This window comes from Dipteris shenzhenensis, unplaced genomic scaffold (genome assembly GCF_047967505.1).
Source record: "Dipteris shenzhenensis isolate YYH24624 ecotype China unplaced genomic scaffold, Dip_SZ_1.0 scaf0186, whole genome shotgun sequence".
In the NCBI taxonomy this organism is placed as follows: Eukaryota; Viridiplantae; Streptophyta; class Polypodiopsida; order Gleicheniales; family Dipteridaceae; genus Dipteris; species Dipteris shenzhenensis.
In genome coordinates, this window is record NW_028239492.1 from 1 (window position 1) to 17460 (window position 17460).

A 17460-nucleotide genomic window follows, 5' to 3' on the forward strand; every position below is an offset into this window, starting at 1 on the left:
CCTCTCCGAATCCTTATCGCAAAATCCCGCTCGATGCATACCTATATGCGGAACCGCATGTGGCATCTCCCACAACCTCTAGGTCGACTGCTTCCTAGATGTGTAGGAAGTCGAACACGGCATAGAGGTAACGCTGAGACTTAAACCTTGCAATTCTCCGAAGTGAAGTGAGGCAGTTGAAAAGCTTCACCCAATCCATATTTCCATGGACGATTATTTCTTTCACCGATGAACTTATGTATCCCAATAATAATTGGTAATTACCAGCAGCATCAGTAAGTATATAGGCTTCTCCATTGCTTTTGGTTCATTCAATGTTCTGTTTCCCCTCGAGGGAAAACCCAGATTGGAAATCTACGCCTCAAATCACTCGGTTATGACTTCCTCAATTGGGAATATCTCACTCCTGAAGCTCAAAAATATTCTCTCCACCGGTCTGAACTATCCCGGGGGCTACTGCCGGGGGTGGAAGCGGGGCAAGAAAGTCGGGTCGGCGGATAGCGGGAATCGAACCCGCGTCCTCTCCTTGGCAAGGAGATATTTTACCATTCAACTATATCCGCGTGATATGCCACCCCGTTCTATATTGAATAACTATATATGTGGTAACTCCTCTAGTCAACACACCTAATCCATCCACCTCGTCTCGGGATTTTCCCTCGTGGACGGAGAGCCCCCCCCCCCCCGAGGAGGAAGTGTCGATTCCGTAGACCGTAATTATTATTGATTCTCTCTCCCCACTCGCCATTATGAATCGTGAGGAGGGGGCCAGAATTACCGATACATTGAATCTCTGGGATATGAAGGAATTAAGTATACCCACTAGGAAAACTAATCCGATCCATAAGGAAGCCCCTGAAAAGACGACATTTTTGTTGCTTGACCAACCATTGGGGGAAGCAAGCACGACAGGTACACCAATTACTAGTAGGAATGAAATGGCGATTAATGTGAATAAAGCCAATTGGAAAGCAATAGTCGTAGTTAGGACTCTCGACGTATCAGAAGTAGAGGATTTGTACCATCTGATCCCCATCCGGTGGGACTTACACCATACCGAGACCGAGGATTTTGGACGGAACAAGAATCCTTCTAGTTCAGTACCCCGGAATCCAATGTCTCTTTCGAATCTCTTGATAATCCATCAAGTAGGAGTAAGAATTTGATTATTTGGAATGATCCCTATATTGATTTCATAGTAAATCATACGAAACCATCATCTCATATCTTTCGTAATAGGGGTGAATCTCGATACAATACATGTGTATCAAGATCGACAAGATCTCCGAAGAATTGGAGAAGAGCTTTCTAGGAGAGGTGGTCGAGTGGTTTATGGCTCCAGTCTTGAAAACTGGCATAGTGCTGAAACGCTATCGAGGGTTCGAATCCCTCTCTCTCCTCAATTGATTCAGTACCGGACCCGACGGGAGGGGGTATTAGTGGTCTATCGGTGGTCTAAAAGAACCACCTAGTATTTCCCAAAAAATGCCAATGTCCCCGAGGGGAGCCTATTCTTAATAATGATAGATGAGAGGAATCTTCTGAAGCAGTCTGGGGGTATTCCTCCTCCGCCCCGGTTCATGCGCCGCATCTCCAGGCCCAGGTCCCGTGTCAATACTTTCCCTATCAGGGTTCGAGGGATAGGAAACAAACAAATATGAGAGATCTGATGTTAACTAGAGGTATTTAAAATACCAGTTCTATCGATTGACTTATCGGGATGATCAAAGGTCAATTACCCACCCATTTGCGGGATGGGTACGTTCCACCAGATACAACTGGTGAGGATTCAAATTAGCTTCAAATTAGCTTACGGAGATGAGTCGTCATCGCCAAATCACCCCCTCCAGGGGGGTGATTTGTAGACATAAGTGCAAATGCTACCGAAACTTGTGGTTTCCCGGAACCCTATAGAAATGAACAGTGAGTTACACCTCGCCCTTCCCTCATCCGCGAGGTAAAGGTTACTGCTGGGTATATACCGACGTATCGAACTAACCCCACTGGGGGGTTAGTTTATGTATGAGCTGTGTCCCGGTTCCGCAAAGAACCACCAGTAGAAAATGGAAATTTGTCTGGTATGGTAGGTACTAATACTACCAAGTAATAACTTTCCATTAATATCTCAGCAATTTGTCCTAATTTAATGGTGTCATGGAAAGAACGGGTTCGGTATCACGGTCAATTCCCTTCTCAAACCCGGCTGCCGCCGCACGGGCTCTTCCCGCATGCCATAAATGACCCACAAAAAAGAAAAATCCTAGAACGAAATGGGAAGTAGCCAACCAACTTCGGGGAGATACATAGTTCACGGCATTTATCTCAGTAGCTACTCCACCTACGGAATTTAAGGAACCCAGAGGTGCATGAGTCATATACTCCGCGGAGCGTCGCTCCTGCCAGGGTTGTATATCTCTTTTCAACTTACTCAAATCCAAACCGTTGGGGCCTCTCAGTGGCTCCAACCAAGGAGCACGAAGGTCCCAGAAACGCATTGTTTCGCCTCCAAATATGATTTCTCCCGTGGGGGAACGCATCAGGTATTTACCCAAACCAGTAGGTCCTTGAGCGGAACCTATGTTGGCGCCGAGACGCTGGTCCCTGACAAGAAAAGTAAAAGCTTGAGCTTGAGAAGCCTCTGGACCGGTAGGACCATAGAATTCACTAGGATATGCCGTGTTATTGAACCGAACGAAACAACAAGCAGTAAAACCAAAAATAGCAAGTGCTCCTAAGCTATAGGACGGGTAAGCCTCTCCGGACCACACAAAAGCGCGACGGGCCCAAGCAAATGGTTTGGTCAATATGTGCCAGATCCCCCCGGAGATACAGATGGATCCCAGCCAGACATGTCCCCCAATAATATCTTCTAGGTTATCGACACTTACAATCCAACCCTCTCCACCAAAGGGGGATTTGAGTAAGTAACCAAATATGACACTCGGGCTTAAAGTGAGATTCGTAATCTTCCGTACATCCCCACCTCCCGGGGCCCATGTGTCATACAAGCCTCCGAAATATAACGCTTTGAATACTAGGAGGAAGGCGCCGGCTCCTAACAAGATTAGATGAATACCCAATATAGTAGTCATCTTATTTTTGTCCTTCCATATATAGCCGAAAAATGGGAAGGACTCTTCTGAAGTCTCGGGGCCAATGAGAGCGTGATAAATACCCCCGAACCCTAGAACCGCGGAAGATATCAAATGAAGGACTCCAGAAACAAAATAGGGAAAGGTATCGACGACTTCCCCACCGGGACCCACTCCCCAACCTAGGGTAGCTAGGTGGGGAAGTAGAATTAACCCCTGTTCATACATAGGCTTCTCCGGAACGAAGTGAGCCACTTCAAACAAATTCATGGCTCCAGCCCGAAACACGATCAAGCCAGCATGAGCTACATGGGCACCGAGTAATTTACCAGACAGATTGATCAGTCGAGCGTTACCGGCCCACCAAGCGAAACCTGTGGTTTCCTGATCGCGACCACCCAGAGACAGAGTTTCGTTAAAGAGCGTTTCCACGGGGTAAGACCTCCTCGGGGAATACAAGGTTTTCATGAGGCTGATCCTGAGCTGCCATCCAGGCACGAATACCCTCATTCGACAGAATGTTCTTTGTGTAGAAAGTTTCAAACTCAGGATCTTCCGCCGCACGAATTTCTTGGGAAACGAAGTCATAAGCACGCGAATTCAAAGCGAGACCAACTACTCCGATAGCACTCATCCATAATCCAGTTACTGGCACGAATAACATAAAGAAATGCAACCAACGTTTGTTGGAGAAAGCGACACCGAATATTTGGGACCAGAAACGATTAGCGGTAACCATTGAATAGGTCTCTTCGGATTGAGTTGGGTTAAAAGCACGGAATGTATTTGCGCCATCACCGTCTTCAAATAAGGTGTTTTCCACCGTGGCGCCATGAATGGCACACGAAAGAGCAGCACCAAGGACTCCGGCGACTCCCATCATATGAAACGGGTTCAACGTCCAGTTGTGAAAACCCTGGAAAAAGAGAATGAATCGAGAGATAGCTGCTACACCGAAGCTGGGTGCAAAAAACCAACCGGATTGCCCTAACGGGTAGATTAGGAATACAGAAACAGAAACAGCAATGGGAGCAGAGAACGCTATTGCATTATGGGGACGTAATTGTACGGACCTAGCAAGTTCGAATTGACGTAACATGAAACCTATCAAAGCGAAGGAACCGTGAAGAGCAACAAAGGTCCATAGACCCCCTAATTGGCACCAACGGGTGAAGTCTCCCTGTGCTTCCGGACCCCACAGTAGAAGCAAGGAATGAGCGAGACTATTTGCAGGGGTGGAAACTGCGGCAGTCAGAAAATTGCAACCTTCCAAGTAGGAACTAGCTAATCCATGAGTATACCACGAGGTGACGAAGGTTGTGCCGGTGAACCAACCGCCTAGGGAGAAATAAGCGGTGGGGAAAAGTAATAGACCGGACCAACCTACAAATACGAAACGATCCCTTCGTAGCCAATCGTCCATACTATCAAACAAATCTTTCGATTCCTTGGAGGATTTTCCAATGGCGATGGTCATAGTTATTCTCCTATTCAACTCTTCCAACCATTTTGGGTGCCCTTCTATTTCATGACATGATAGGGTCGTGGTGTAGGAAATGAAACTACCATATCACTGCCCCTTCTGAATAAGAATTTGTCGGAATCTCTCTGGCATGGTAACAATATTCCTAGGTCCCGTCGAGGGTACTTTTCTACTCCGTCTCGTTCCCCCAAGCGGATGGATATGGATAGAGTACCGATACAACGAAATTGATTTCGTGATTCTTCAGAAAGTGGGTAACCCTTTCTCTTCTTCCGAGACTCCATCAACCCGTTCGCTACGTCGATGAATCCTGATCCGGAACTTTATCCCAGCTAGATTCCTTCCAATTGAACAATCAACGGCATCTATTGGATCTCTTTATGTGGTGCTGGTGTTTCCTCCCGCATGTCCTGCCCACTGGAGAAGTACAGGAAGGAGTGGGAGAAGCACCAATTTTCAGCAATCTATCTATTTGGTGAATTGAGTAGGACACGCGTACATACAGATATTTATGATCCGTATCTTCACTTTACTCGTCTATTTCACGATGGAAGAGACACTTCCTGATATTTATTCTACCAATACTCAATACCATTCGGAAGCTTTTCGCTCCCGAATCATTCGGGTGATTAATGGCGGGTGGGTGGGGGGGGGTGGGGGGAGGCCACTTTTCCTTGATGTCGGACGAGAGAAACAAACTCCCGTCTCGATAGATTAAATGAGAACCATATAGTCCGTCTTACCTCCTGGTTAAGAAGCGGGAGATGGATCGGAATGATACGAGAGAAACCCGTAGCTGGGAGTTAGCTGAAATCTTTTCATACGAGAATTCATTGGAATATCTCCCCCTGCGGAGAGATGTATCGATAGTCAGAATTCTCATTGGATTCCTGTATCAGGGGTAACTGAATGATCTTCCACATCATGAATTACATCTACCTAAATTTCTTATATTACGGGTAGCAATAATTCTGAGATTCAAGACGGGGGGGAACATTCCGAACAGCTTTATTACGTAGCGATTCGCTGATTCTTCGTTGATTTCCCCACCCACATATGGATCCCGCTATATAGATAGATATATGTGGATATTTGTTGCGAATCTTACCGGGAGTCCCCCGAGCAGTGAAAGTGGATAATCAGGATAATCTGATTCGATAGGCATCTGGGGGGGGGGGGGGGCCTCGTCATATTCGTCGCCTATTCGGGCGAAGGATCATTTCGACGTGATCACTAATTTTCTGAATTGGTAGAAACATATGTGGTACTCTACAATGTAAGGAAGGATTACGAGTGTCTGTGCCGAGAGAAAGAGACAAGTCGAGTGAAATCTCACGAGCCCTTTATCGGATTTGAACCGATGACTTACGCCTTACCATGGCGGTACTCTACCACTGAGTTAAAAGGGCTTACCGATGATGACATTGATGAGGTGTATGAAACACAGTATGTCGGAAACAGAACTATTCTGTTTCCCGTTTCTCAAATCATTATCCTGTCACTATTCTCTCAATCTTACCAGGGGGGGGGGATTAAAAACTGCTGATACTAAAACTAGGTGGGGTAAGGTCTCTGGAACTAGCGGAAATGGTTGAGTCCTCCTTTCCACCCCCTACTTACCCGATTGAATGGATCCCGATAGAGAATCGGGAGATTCACCTGGGAAGGAGAAAAAGGAGAATGAGGGGGGAAAATTTGGGATTATCCGGTTTATGTTGTGGATGAATACCCGCCGGTACGTGGTCAAATAGTTGGAATAAAAATACGGGAACAGGGTGGACTATTGCTTTATCCCCCTATCACCTATTGCTTTATCACCCTATCACCAAGTTAATTTTCGTTTGCGGAGACGGGATTCGAACCCGTGACCTCAAGGTTATGAGCCTTGCGAGCTACCAAGCTGCTCTACCCCGCGTGGTTGATTCCCTCGCTGTAATTATTATACAGTCTTCAAATAATTACATTGAACACGAGGGAATCTTGTGAATTTATGGAGATCGATTCTCCAACAATTCGTGTGGGAAAACCAATATTTATCTACCAACTCGATTTTATTACTCCAGGCAGCAAACAAGCGTGTGCCATTTCGCGTGGTACGTGTCTGGATGAACCAAAGTCTCGATAATTGGATCTGGGGCGTCCGGTTAGGGAGCATCGGTTACGAAGACGGGTGGGTGCACTGTTACGTGGTGGAGATTGGAACGCCTCAGAAACCTCTAATTTTTCTTGTATTGATAAACCCCCCCTCATTCTCTGTTTCAGGGATTGACGTATGAGATAATATTTCCTCACCAGTTTTTGTTTCTTCTTCTCTTTCTCAATGAGACTCCTCTTTGCCGTAATTTCCTAGTCGGCGATATTGGAATGTTATTATAGAATGGATGGAATTTGGGATAGAGTCCAATTGAAGTGCTATGATTTGCCACCCATCCGTGCTATCTATCCATCAGAGACAGATTTTAATCGTGGATAAGTTGGGCTTACCACTGGCTCGAATGCCAAAGGTAAGCCCAATGCGATACATGCTTTTAGCTTTTATTGAGGCGAAACACAGAGCTACCCAAATTTACCCGATGTGGATGCTATTGAGAAAGCTGCATAGGTAAATATATAACCTACGGAGAAGTGGGCTAGTCCCACTAATCGTGCTTGAACGATAGAAAGAGCGACTGGTTTGTCTTTCCAGCGAATCAGATTGGCCAAAGGTGTGCGTTCATGAGCCCGAGCCAGAGTTTCAATAAGTTCTTGCCAATAACCGCGCCAGGAGATGGGAAACGTGAATCCAGTAGCCCGAACGAGATGTCCAAACGAAAACATCCATGCCCAGACGGATAAACTGTTCATACCGAAAGGATTGTAACCGTTAATGAGTTGTGAAGAATTCAGCCGTAGATAATCCCTCAACCATCCCATCAAGTAAGTAGAGGATTCATTGAATTGAGCTACATTTCCCTGCCACAGGGTAATATGCTTCCGGTGCCAGTAAAAGGTGACCCATCCAATTGTATTCGACATCCGGAAAACTGCCAGATAAAATGCATCCCAGGCCGAGATGTCACAGGTACCACCTCTACCTGGACCGTCGCAAGGAAAACTATAACCAAATTCTTTCTTATCCGGCATCAGCTTGGAGCCGCGCGCATCTAATGCACCCTTCACTAGAATCGGTGTAGTTGTATGTGGACCTGGAGCAATAGCATGATGAACTAAGAAATCCCCGGGTCCAATGGTTAGGAATAATGAGTTGCTATTATTATTAATGGCGTCTAACCAACCGGGTAGCCACAAGCTCTGACCAGCATTGAATGCTGGACTGTCTGTCGAGGAGAGAAGTACGTCGAAACCATACAAAGATTTACCGTGAGCGGATTGTATCCGTTGAGCAAATACAGGTTCAATAAGAATTTGCTTCTCTGGGGTTCCAAAGGCTAACGTGACGTCGTTATGGACATAGAGACCCAAAGTATGGAACCCTAGGAATAAACTAGCCCGACTCAAATGGGCTATTATTGCTTCTTTATGCTCCAACATCCTTGCCAACACGTTATCCTTATTTTGTTCCGGATCATAATCCCGTATAAAGAATATGGCTCCGTGGGCGAACGCCCCTGTCATAATAAAACCAGCGATGTACTGGTGATGGGTGTATAGCGCGGCCTGGGTCGTATAATCCTGTGCTATAAAAGCATAAGCGGGTAAGGAATACATATGTTGTGCCACTAGGGAAGTAATGACTCCTAAAGCAGCTAAAGCGAGTCCTAATTGGAAATGTAGGGAGTTATTGATTGTGTCGTAGAGTCCCCTATGTCCACGTCCCAACCTGCCTCCTGGAGGAATATGAGCTTCCAGAATCTCTTTTATACTATGTCCGATGCCGTAGTTAGTCCTGTACATGTGGCCGGCAATGATAAACACAACCGCAATTGCCAGATGATGATGAGCGATATCAGTTAACCACAAACTCTGAGTTTGTGGATGAAATCCCCCCGGAAAGGTTGAAATGGCAGTTCCTGCTCCCTGAGCACTATTGAACGAGTGATTAGCGGAGTCGGGACTTTGTGCATAAACACTCCATTGACCCGAAAAGAATGGTCCCAAACCTTGGGGGTGTGGTAGTGCAGTTAGTAAATTACCCCATCTCACATGTTCGCCTCTAGATTCAGGAATAGCGACGTGAATCAGGTGGCCTGTCCAAGCTAGAGAGCTTATTCCGAAGAGTCCTGATAAGTGATGATTGAGACGAGATTCAGCATTTTTGAACCAAGAAATACCCGGTTTCCATTTGGGTTGTAGATGCAACCAACCCGCTACCAGGAACAAGGCGGAAACAGCTAGTAAGGAGATAGCTCCGGTATATAGATCTTGATTGTCGCGTAAACCGATAGTGTACCGCCACTGATAAACACCAGGATAAGCAATATTAACCGGACCCGGAGCTCCCCCTCGGGTATAAGCCTCGACGGCTGGTTGACCAAAATGAGGATCCCGAATGGCATGAGCGATTGGTCTTACCTGTAATGGGTTTTGCACCCATGCCTCGAAGTTACCCTGCCAAGCTACATGGAATAGATTCCCAGAAGTCCAGAGAAGAATTATAGCTAATTGACCAGAATGGGAAGCAAATATTTTCTGGTAGAGACGTTCCTCGGTAATATTGTCATGACTCTCGAAGTCATGCGCAGTGGCTATACCGAACCAGATACGACGAGTAGTTGGGTCTTGGGATAGACCCTGGCTGAACTTTGGAAATCTTGATGCCGTAATGCTTTTCGAATCCTCCTAGCCATTATCCTACTGCAATGATTCTCGCTAGGAAGAATGCCCATGTTGTGGCGATTCCACCCAGAAGGTAATGAGCCACCCCTACGGCACGTCCCTGTACAATACTCAGAGCCCTGGGCTGGATAGCAGGAGCAACTTTCAATTTATTATGGGCCCGAACAGTAGATTCGATGAGTTCTTGCCGATATCCACGGCCACTGAACAGGAACGTCAGACTAAAAGCCCAAACAAAATGAGCACCCGAGAATAAAAGACCATATGCGGATAATGAAGAACCATACGATTGAATGACTTGGGAAGCCTGTGCCCATAGGAAATCACGGAGCCATCCATTAATGGTTGTTGAACTCTGCGCGAAGTTTCCTCCAGTGATATGGCTCACTACTCCCTGGTCACTTATACTACCCCGTACGTCAGATTGCATCTTCCAACTGAAATGAAATATAACTACTGAGATGGAATTATACATCCAGAACAAACCTGAGAAGACATGATCCCAAGCAGATACCTGGCAGGTACCTCCTCTACCGGGGCCATCACGAGGGAAACGAAAACCAAGATTCGCTTTGTCGGGTATTAGGCGGGAGCTCCTCGCAAACGGGACACCTTTTGGTGATATTAATACAGTAACATGAATCGTAAAGGCATGGATGTGATGCACCAAAAAATCGGCAGTACCTAATGGGATTGGTGACAAAGCAACTTTACCACCTACTGCTACTAAGTCTCCACCCCCCCAGGTCAAACTGGTACCTGCTGTTGCATTAGGTGCCGTTAAGTCAGGAGCAGAAGCATGAATGTTTTGGACCCACTGAGCAAATATGGGTTGTAATTAAATAGCAGTATCTGAAAACGTATCTTGGGGACGTCCCAACGCACTCGTAGTATCGTTATGAATATACAATCCGAAACTATGGAAACCTAGAAAAATGCATACCCGGTTAAGATGTGAAATTATTGCATCACGATGCCGAATGACACGATCCAATAGGTTGTTGTATTGAGTAGTCGGATCATAATCTCTCACCATAAAAATAGCTGCGTGTGCCGCCGCGCCTACCACTAGGAAACCACCAATCCACATGTGATGCGTAAACAGGGATGGCTGCGTAGCATAATCAGTAGCTAGGTATGGATAGGGAGGCATAGCATACATATGATGGGCCACTACAATTGTTAGGGAACCCAACATAGCAAGATTAATAGCTAATTGAGCATGCCATGAAGTAGTTAGGATCTCGTAAAGACCCTTGTGACCCTCACCCGTGAAGGGACCTTTATGAGCTTCCAGAATCTCTTTCGTACTATGCCCGATACCCCAATTGGTTCGATACATGTGACCAGCTATCAGGAAAAGAACTGCAATAGCTAGATGGTGATGCGCAGTATCGGTCAACCACAATCCCCCTGTGGCTGGATTCAATCCCCCACGGAAGGTTAAGAAATCTGAGTATTGTAACCAGTCGAGGGTAAAGAATGGAGTTAATCCCTTTGCGAAACTGGGATACATCTGAGCCAAAAGGTCACGATTCAAAATGGATTCATGAGGAAGAGGTATCTCCTTAGGATCGATTCCCGCGTCTAATAGTTGGTTAATGGGTAGCGAGACGTGTACCTGGTGTCCCGCCCACGCCAAGGAACCCAATCCCAAGAGGCCTGCTAGGTGGTGGTTCAACATGGATTCCACGTCCTGGAACCAAGCCAATTTTGGAGCAGCCTTGTGATAGTGGAACCAACCAGCGAAGAACATCAATCCTGCAAAGATTAAGGCACCGATAGCGGTGCAATAGAGTTGTAACTCACTAGTTATTCCAGAAGACCGCCATATTTGAAAAAATCCGGACGTTATCTGTATTCCCTGGAATCCCCCACCTACATCTCCATTAAGTATCTCTTGACCAACTATTGGCCAAACTACCTGGGCGCTAGGCTTAACATGAGTGGGATCACTTAGCCACGCCTCGTAATTAGAGAAGCGAGCCCCGTGAAAATACATACCACTCAGCCAGATAAGAATAATAGCTAATTGACCAAAATGGGCGCTGAATGTTTTACGGGATATATCTTCTGAATCATTTGTGTGACTATCAGAATCATGAGCATCAGCATGTAGATTCCAAATCCAAGTGGTACTACTGGGACCCTTAGCTAAAGTTCTCGAGAAATGTCCAGGTTGAGCCCATTTTTCGAAAGAAGTTCTCACGGGATCCTTTTCCACCATAATCTTGACTTCTGGTTCCGGTGAACGAATAGTCATCGAGATTCTCCTCTCTTCGGACAGGGGATAGCAACGACCTACCAGCGGGGGATACGAAACTTCTAAGAGATGGAATTCGTATGTAAGGTATTCTTCTCCCTGAGTTTGGAACTGGAACAGCTGTAATAGAAGAGTTATCCGAGGCAGGCATTTAATCTTATTATTACACAACTTATTAGTGCTTTATGGACCTTGTATAGAGAGATTCTTATACGTTTCAGTAGGGGGGGGGTTACATATTACCAGATGGCAATCGGTAGGAGGAGAAGTCTTCTCCTTCCTGGTATCCCAGGGGGGGGGGGGGGGTAGAAAATGTAAAGGAATTTCTTTCAATTGTCTGGTCCCCATATCACTGCTACCCCGGCGTCACCCCCCTCTCTCATCACCTGGAACGTTTCGTAATCCTCAACCAATTTTGTGCTTCGATATAATTGCTTGGAGGAAGTGCTATTGCTTGTTTCCGACACTCAGCGGCTTGATCAAACCAAGATTCCGAAGCCTCCGGGTCTCCCTGTTGAATGGCCTGCTCCCCCCGGTCGGGATGGATAGATCCCTTCGAGATATCCTCCCTCAGAACCGGACTTGAGAGTTTCCTACCTCATGCGGCTCGAATGACTACTCAGTAGCTTATTCTCTATCTGATCCAAGAGAAGAGAGAGATTTACTTGGCCCCCTCCCCCGTTAGTCTAGAGAAGAATCAAGAGTAGTTACTGGGAATGGTTTCCAATCCTATCGATGCGAGATAGAATCTTTTCCATACTCCTAATTCGTGGAGGAGGGTAATAATCTCCCCCGGAACTAATTCCCCTACTTCTAAAAATAGATCCGCTGAAATGTTTCCTTTGGGATTTGATACTACACCATAGCTCGATATTCCTTTCCAAATCGATTCTATTACAGGAATCGATTGTAGAACCCCCCGAGTGAGCAAATCTCATCGTATCGACCCAGATTTTCGATGACGAATCTTTGCGGTGCTTTCTCCCTCAATTCACCCGATTATCCATGGGATTCACAGGCTTCCGTTCTTCCCCCGGACCTGAGTTACTACGGGGGACACCAAATTCCACAGCTCAGGAGAACTCCTTATGGGAGTATGCTTGTGGAAAGCCTCCTACATCGAGTGGTTTCGAATCAAGGGATCCTATAGTATGGGTAATCGCACGTAATGACGGATCACAGCCATATTATTAAGAGCCTGTGGTGGAAAAGGATTCCGTTCCAATGCTTGAAAATAGTATTCCAAAGCCTTTGCATGTTCTCCATTGCTAGTATGAATCAAACCTATATTATGGGGTATGTAACTCCGATCATGAGGATCAATCTCCAAACGCATAGCTTTGTAGTAATTTTATGAAGCTTCTGCATATTCTCCTTCGGATTGGGCCGACATTCGTCAGGGTCGCTCACTCAGCGTGAATGAGCTCCGCTTCAAAACCGTACTTGAGATTCTCACCTCATACGGCTCCTCCTGCATGATGCATGGAGAGAGACTAGTATTTGGAATAGTCTAGCAATTCCTACTCTAAACCTATGGATGAACGGGGGCTAGTGTCTGTGAAACTACTGGACTAGCCATCCCTTCTGCCAAAAATCTCTTGTTAACATGGTTGTGCCACTCCGACACGTCGACACCAAGAGACTAATGACAATTTCTCTGTTCCCAACGCTTCGAGTTTCATGGGGATCAGCTACTTCGACAATCTCCGATGATTCTAGGGGTATCCAAAATACGAACGGGATGGATGTTCGTTGTCCCAATCATTATTGGTATTCGTCATAGAAACACGACGCGCGGCTGAACCCAACCGTAACGAAGCTTTTGCGTTGTCGATTCCTCCACGTAGTGCCTCTCCCCTATGCCTACCCACGGAGTCCTACAAATAGGTCGGTCCGTAGGTTTCACCTTTTGCTTACTACTACGATTCGCCGGAGATCGAAACTGGAGCATTTGAGGCTGCATCAATCGAGGATACACGACAGAAGGACTTGTTTCCCGTTCGAAACATACCTTCACCAAACGCGGGTCTATCGGAATTTGAATCCCCCAATTAATTAGGAATTAAGGTTAATCGATTTTCCCTCCCCAAATCGCACCATCTCTATAATAAGTAAAAGCTCTCTTCTCCCTATCAGTAGTCGGTATGATTTGTAACAAGATATCCGCCAGAATCGTGGGAGTTCTATCAATAGAATTGTCATTTCTCTGGGATCTAGGCGTAATTGGAATTCCTCTTCGTTCCACTTATTATTGAGTTAATCAGGATGCCGGAAGAACAGATCTCTTTTGCAATACAAGGGGAAGAGGTGCATCCGTCTGGTATCTATGTCCCTCCCCCTCAATCGACTGGGAGGGTGGAGTAACTAATTCCGCACCGAATGAGAGTCGTGTGTGAATGGGGGTATATAGTCTCGCAGCATCCATGAATAATTACTAATGGAGTGATTGCTTTTGATGGGATCTGCATCACCTAATTGAAAATCTCTCATTATGAAATCGACTCGGAACAACTAAAAATCTATCCCAGGGATGGGGTCACCTCCCCTACCTCAATTCCGGGAATTAATCTCATTTCTTAATAACTGATGAGGCTTGCACTCACTTCCAGGAATCACTTTTTCCCGTCTATCATCGAGGATTGAGTTGCTATCCGGTTTCTTAGATTGGTAAGATGTGTAAATAGTACAAAGTTGCAGGAAAGGTGACTGAGTGGTTTAAGGTGTAGCATTGGAAATGCTATGTAGACTCTTGTTTACCGGGGGTTCGAATCCCCCCCTTTCCCCTTTGCATTCCGTCATTGACTCTGTTCCGGCACCCCAAAGAATTGCTAATCCTTTGAATGCTTCCAGTTAGTACTCCCGATTTCAAATAATAATTCCAAGAATCCCCCCCCCCGGGGGGGGGGGTATCCGAATTTCAGAATGAGGAATCCCAGACTATTAGATAATTACTTGGGGTTAGGCTTTGCGGGAGTAATACTCAACGACGAGCAATTCATTTATATCCAACCCAGTGGACTCCCGATTTGCGATTCCATTCACTAATCCTGTGGGTCTACTGTCTCCCGACGAGGAAAAAGTTGAATGATCAGGTATTTTGTCTCCCCGAGAAAATTCCATCTCTCTATTTGGTCCATTGCGAGAACCCGGTCGATTTCTCACAATAATAGTATCTTTTGGTTTGCGACGGTAACTCGGTATATCGACTATACGATCGTTCACTAGAATGTGTCTATGATTAACTAATTGCCTAGCTGCAGGAATAGTAGGAGCCATACCTGGACGAGAAACAATATTATCTGGACGCATTTCGAGTAGCTGTAATGGTACTTGACCTGTTGAACCCTTGGCTCTTCTAGCAATACGAACGTATCTAGGCAATTGTCGTTCCGTTGATCCATAATTGAAACGTAATCTCTGTTTGGCTTCCAGACGCACGCAAAATTGAGATACCTTTCTCGAAGCAGATTAATCAATAGCAATTCGTGCTTCTCTCGGATTTGATGTTTTATTTGTAAGCCCGGGTAGATCCTTGAGACGACGTATTATTTTCAGACGGGGTCCTCGATAACGAGACATAAAAACTCCTTCTTTGTAAGCATGGTAAGACCCGGAATGGACCTCTCCGTAATCGAAGTACTGGTACTATTTATAAGTGTCACCCAATTTTGTTGAACATTTGGTATTTGTAATAATCATAACATATGAATGTAGACGAACAAATACTCGAATTCCCATCGACTCTATTGGAAATGGAGGCTTCGACGCGGGGGACAAAGCCGAAGGGAGACACGGTATTGGTGCATCGACTGATACTGGGCAATATTCTGCCGGAATCGAACCGATAACCTCTGCCTTGTGAATGTGGTACTTCCGAATCCAAACCAAGCTTTCCTGGTTCTTTTGAACCCCATGGGATGGAATAGAACCCTCCTAAAGCGACAATGGTGGTTGCGCCCACGGCGCAGTCAGCCGCAAGGGTTATTCAACCACAGAGATGGGTTAGATGAGTCGATAATTCCATCTCCTACCGTATCGTATTGATTTAATTACCCCACCCGTGTATAATTCTTATGGGTACGCGAATACGGAGAAGCAGGGTATGGTCTCGCAGATATATATTCTCTGGGATCGGTGGAGTCCCTTTCTGGAGGAAATTGGGAATAGAAACAGAAAAGGGAAGAGGTTGAGAATTCGGGAATCGGGACGGGGTATATAATTTCCGCTTGACCGGAATCAAGAGACTCGTGAAATATCTCTGGAACAAATGGCATGGAACATGCAAACTCGGATGGCATGCAAAAGGATTTGATGCAATTGCAGATCCATTGCTTCGGTTTGGGACTCAAGGGGGGGGGGGGTATGGCGGAATGGTAGACGCTGCGGACTCGATTGGATTGAGCCTAGGTATGGAAACACACCGAGTGATAGCTTTCAAATTCAGGGAAACCTAGGATTATTTAGTAGGCGATCCTGAGCCAAATCTCATTTCAGAAGCAGGATTCGGATGATGAGATAGGTGCAGAGACTCGACGGAAGCTATTCCGACGAACGATCTATTAATTTCTATTATTCATTAAGCGGATAGATGTTCTCTTTCCATGGATGATTCAATCTAGAATGATCCTATAAGCGGCGAGGATCCTCTCCCAGTGCATACTCAACATCCGCACCGAGGATTGTATCAAAATCTCGAGAATCTCGGGTATTGGTGGGATCTACTCGATTATCCCCGAATCCCATCTTCTCCTGATTTCCTCTTTGTGTATGTATACTCCGTATTCGGATGAATATGGTTCGATGAATAACCATTAGTAACAGACCTTCGCGGATAGAGATGGAGTCCAACTCTACGCCGTTGATGGAAACAGCAATGCAAATTGTGGTAGAAAGAAAATCCGTTGGTCTTTGTAGGACCGTGAGGGTTCGAGTCCCTACATCCCCAGTAGAACGGGATGAAACATATTATCCAAATTGCGTAGGAGTTGTGGGAAGCATCTACCCCATGAAACAGAGAAATCCCTCCCCGTCTATTCTGGTGGATGGGATTCTTCGACCCATCAAGCGGACGAAGGGTATCGAGATACATCTCCCGAATACGTATTGATTTCCTCCACCTAAACGAGAGGGGATCCATGCTCCCGATTCATAGCTCAATCGAATCGGATTGATGTCTCGTCCCCAGCTCGAGAATATTTTTGAGTGGTTTGCGACTGAACCATTCGGCAAATCCAATGGATTGTCTGAATGGTTCGCCTGCAAGGTATAAAAAAAAAAATGGATTCGTGAGGATAGTTACTTCGATTGGACGGATAGGTAAGGGAAAGAATCAATCCACGCTGGGATATTTGTTTGGGATTATCGCGGAATCACTGGCCGGGATAGCTCAGTAGGTAGAGCAGAGGACTGAAAATCCTCGTGTCACCAGTTCAAGTCTGGTTCCTGGCATACCGATGGGAAATAATTTGATCTGATGGCTGCGGGCGAAAACCGCACTTGGAAATAGGAGAATCCAAAAAAAAAATATGGATTGCTTATTGGTCTACTGGTCGGGGTATGTATCTATACCCACACCTACATACGCTTGAACGTGCATATGTAGGTGCGGATTTCGATGCAGATACGTGGATGCGATTGATCGTACGAGAAACAAGTGTCTCAAATAAGGTAGACCAGCCTCACCTGCAGCACAAGATTAAATAGAATGATACAGAATTGGCTAGTGGGAGGATGGCTTTCAATTTTGCCTCCGTCCCAATTCGATAAGCATCCTGTAGCTCATAAAAGTCGGGTACGACATAATCCTTACGTAAAGGCCATCCCAGCCGGCTCCCAGGCATTAAGAT

At 45.9% G+C, this 17460-nt stretch overlaps 4 non-coding genes across 4 annotated transcripts; 2 read left to right on the plus strand and 2 right to left on the minus strand.

Moving 5' to 3' along the window:
* Positions 1 to 492: 492 nt before the first annotated feature.
* TRNAG-GCC (transfer RNA glycine (anticodon GCC)) lies at positions 493 to 563 on the minus strand. The gene has a single exon. It is a non-coding gene; the product is annotated as a tRNA-Gly (tRNA).
* Positions 564 to 1311: 748 nt separating this feature from the next.
* On the plus strand, positions 1312 to 1400 carry TRNAS-UGA (transfer RNA serine (anticodon UGA)). Its single transcript has one exon. It is a non-coding gene; the product is annotated as a tRNA-Ser (tRNA).
* A 5016-nt stretch (positions 1401 to 6416) lies between these two features.
* On the minus strand, positions 6417 to 6490 carry TRNAM-CAU (transfer RNA methionine (anticodon CAU)). The gene has a single exon. It is a non-coding gene; the product is annotated as a tRNA-Met (tRNA).
* A 7820-nt stretch (positions 6491 to 14310) lies between these two features.
* Positions 14311 to 14397, plus strand: TRNAS-GGA (transfer RNA serine (anticodon GGA)). Its single transcript has one exon. It is a non-coding gene; the product is annotated as a tRNA-Ser (tRNA).
* The last annotated feature ends 3063 nt before the right edge of the window (positions 14398 to 17460 follow it).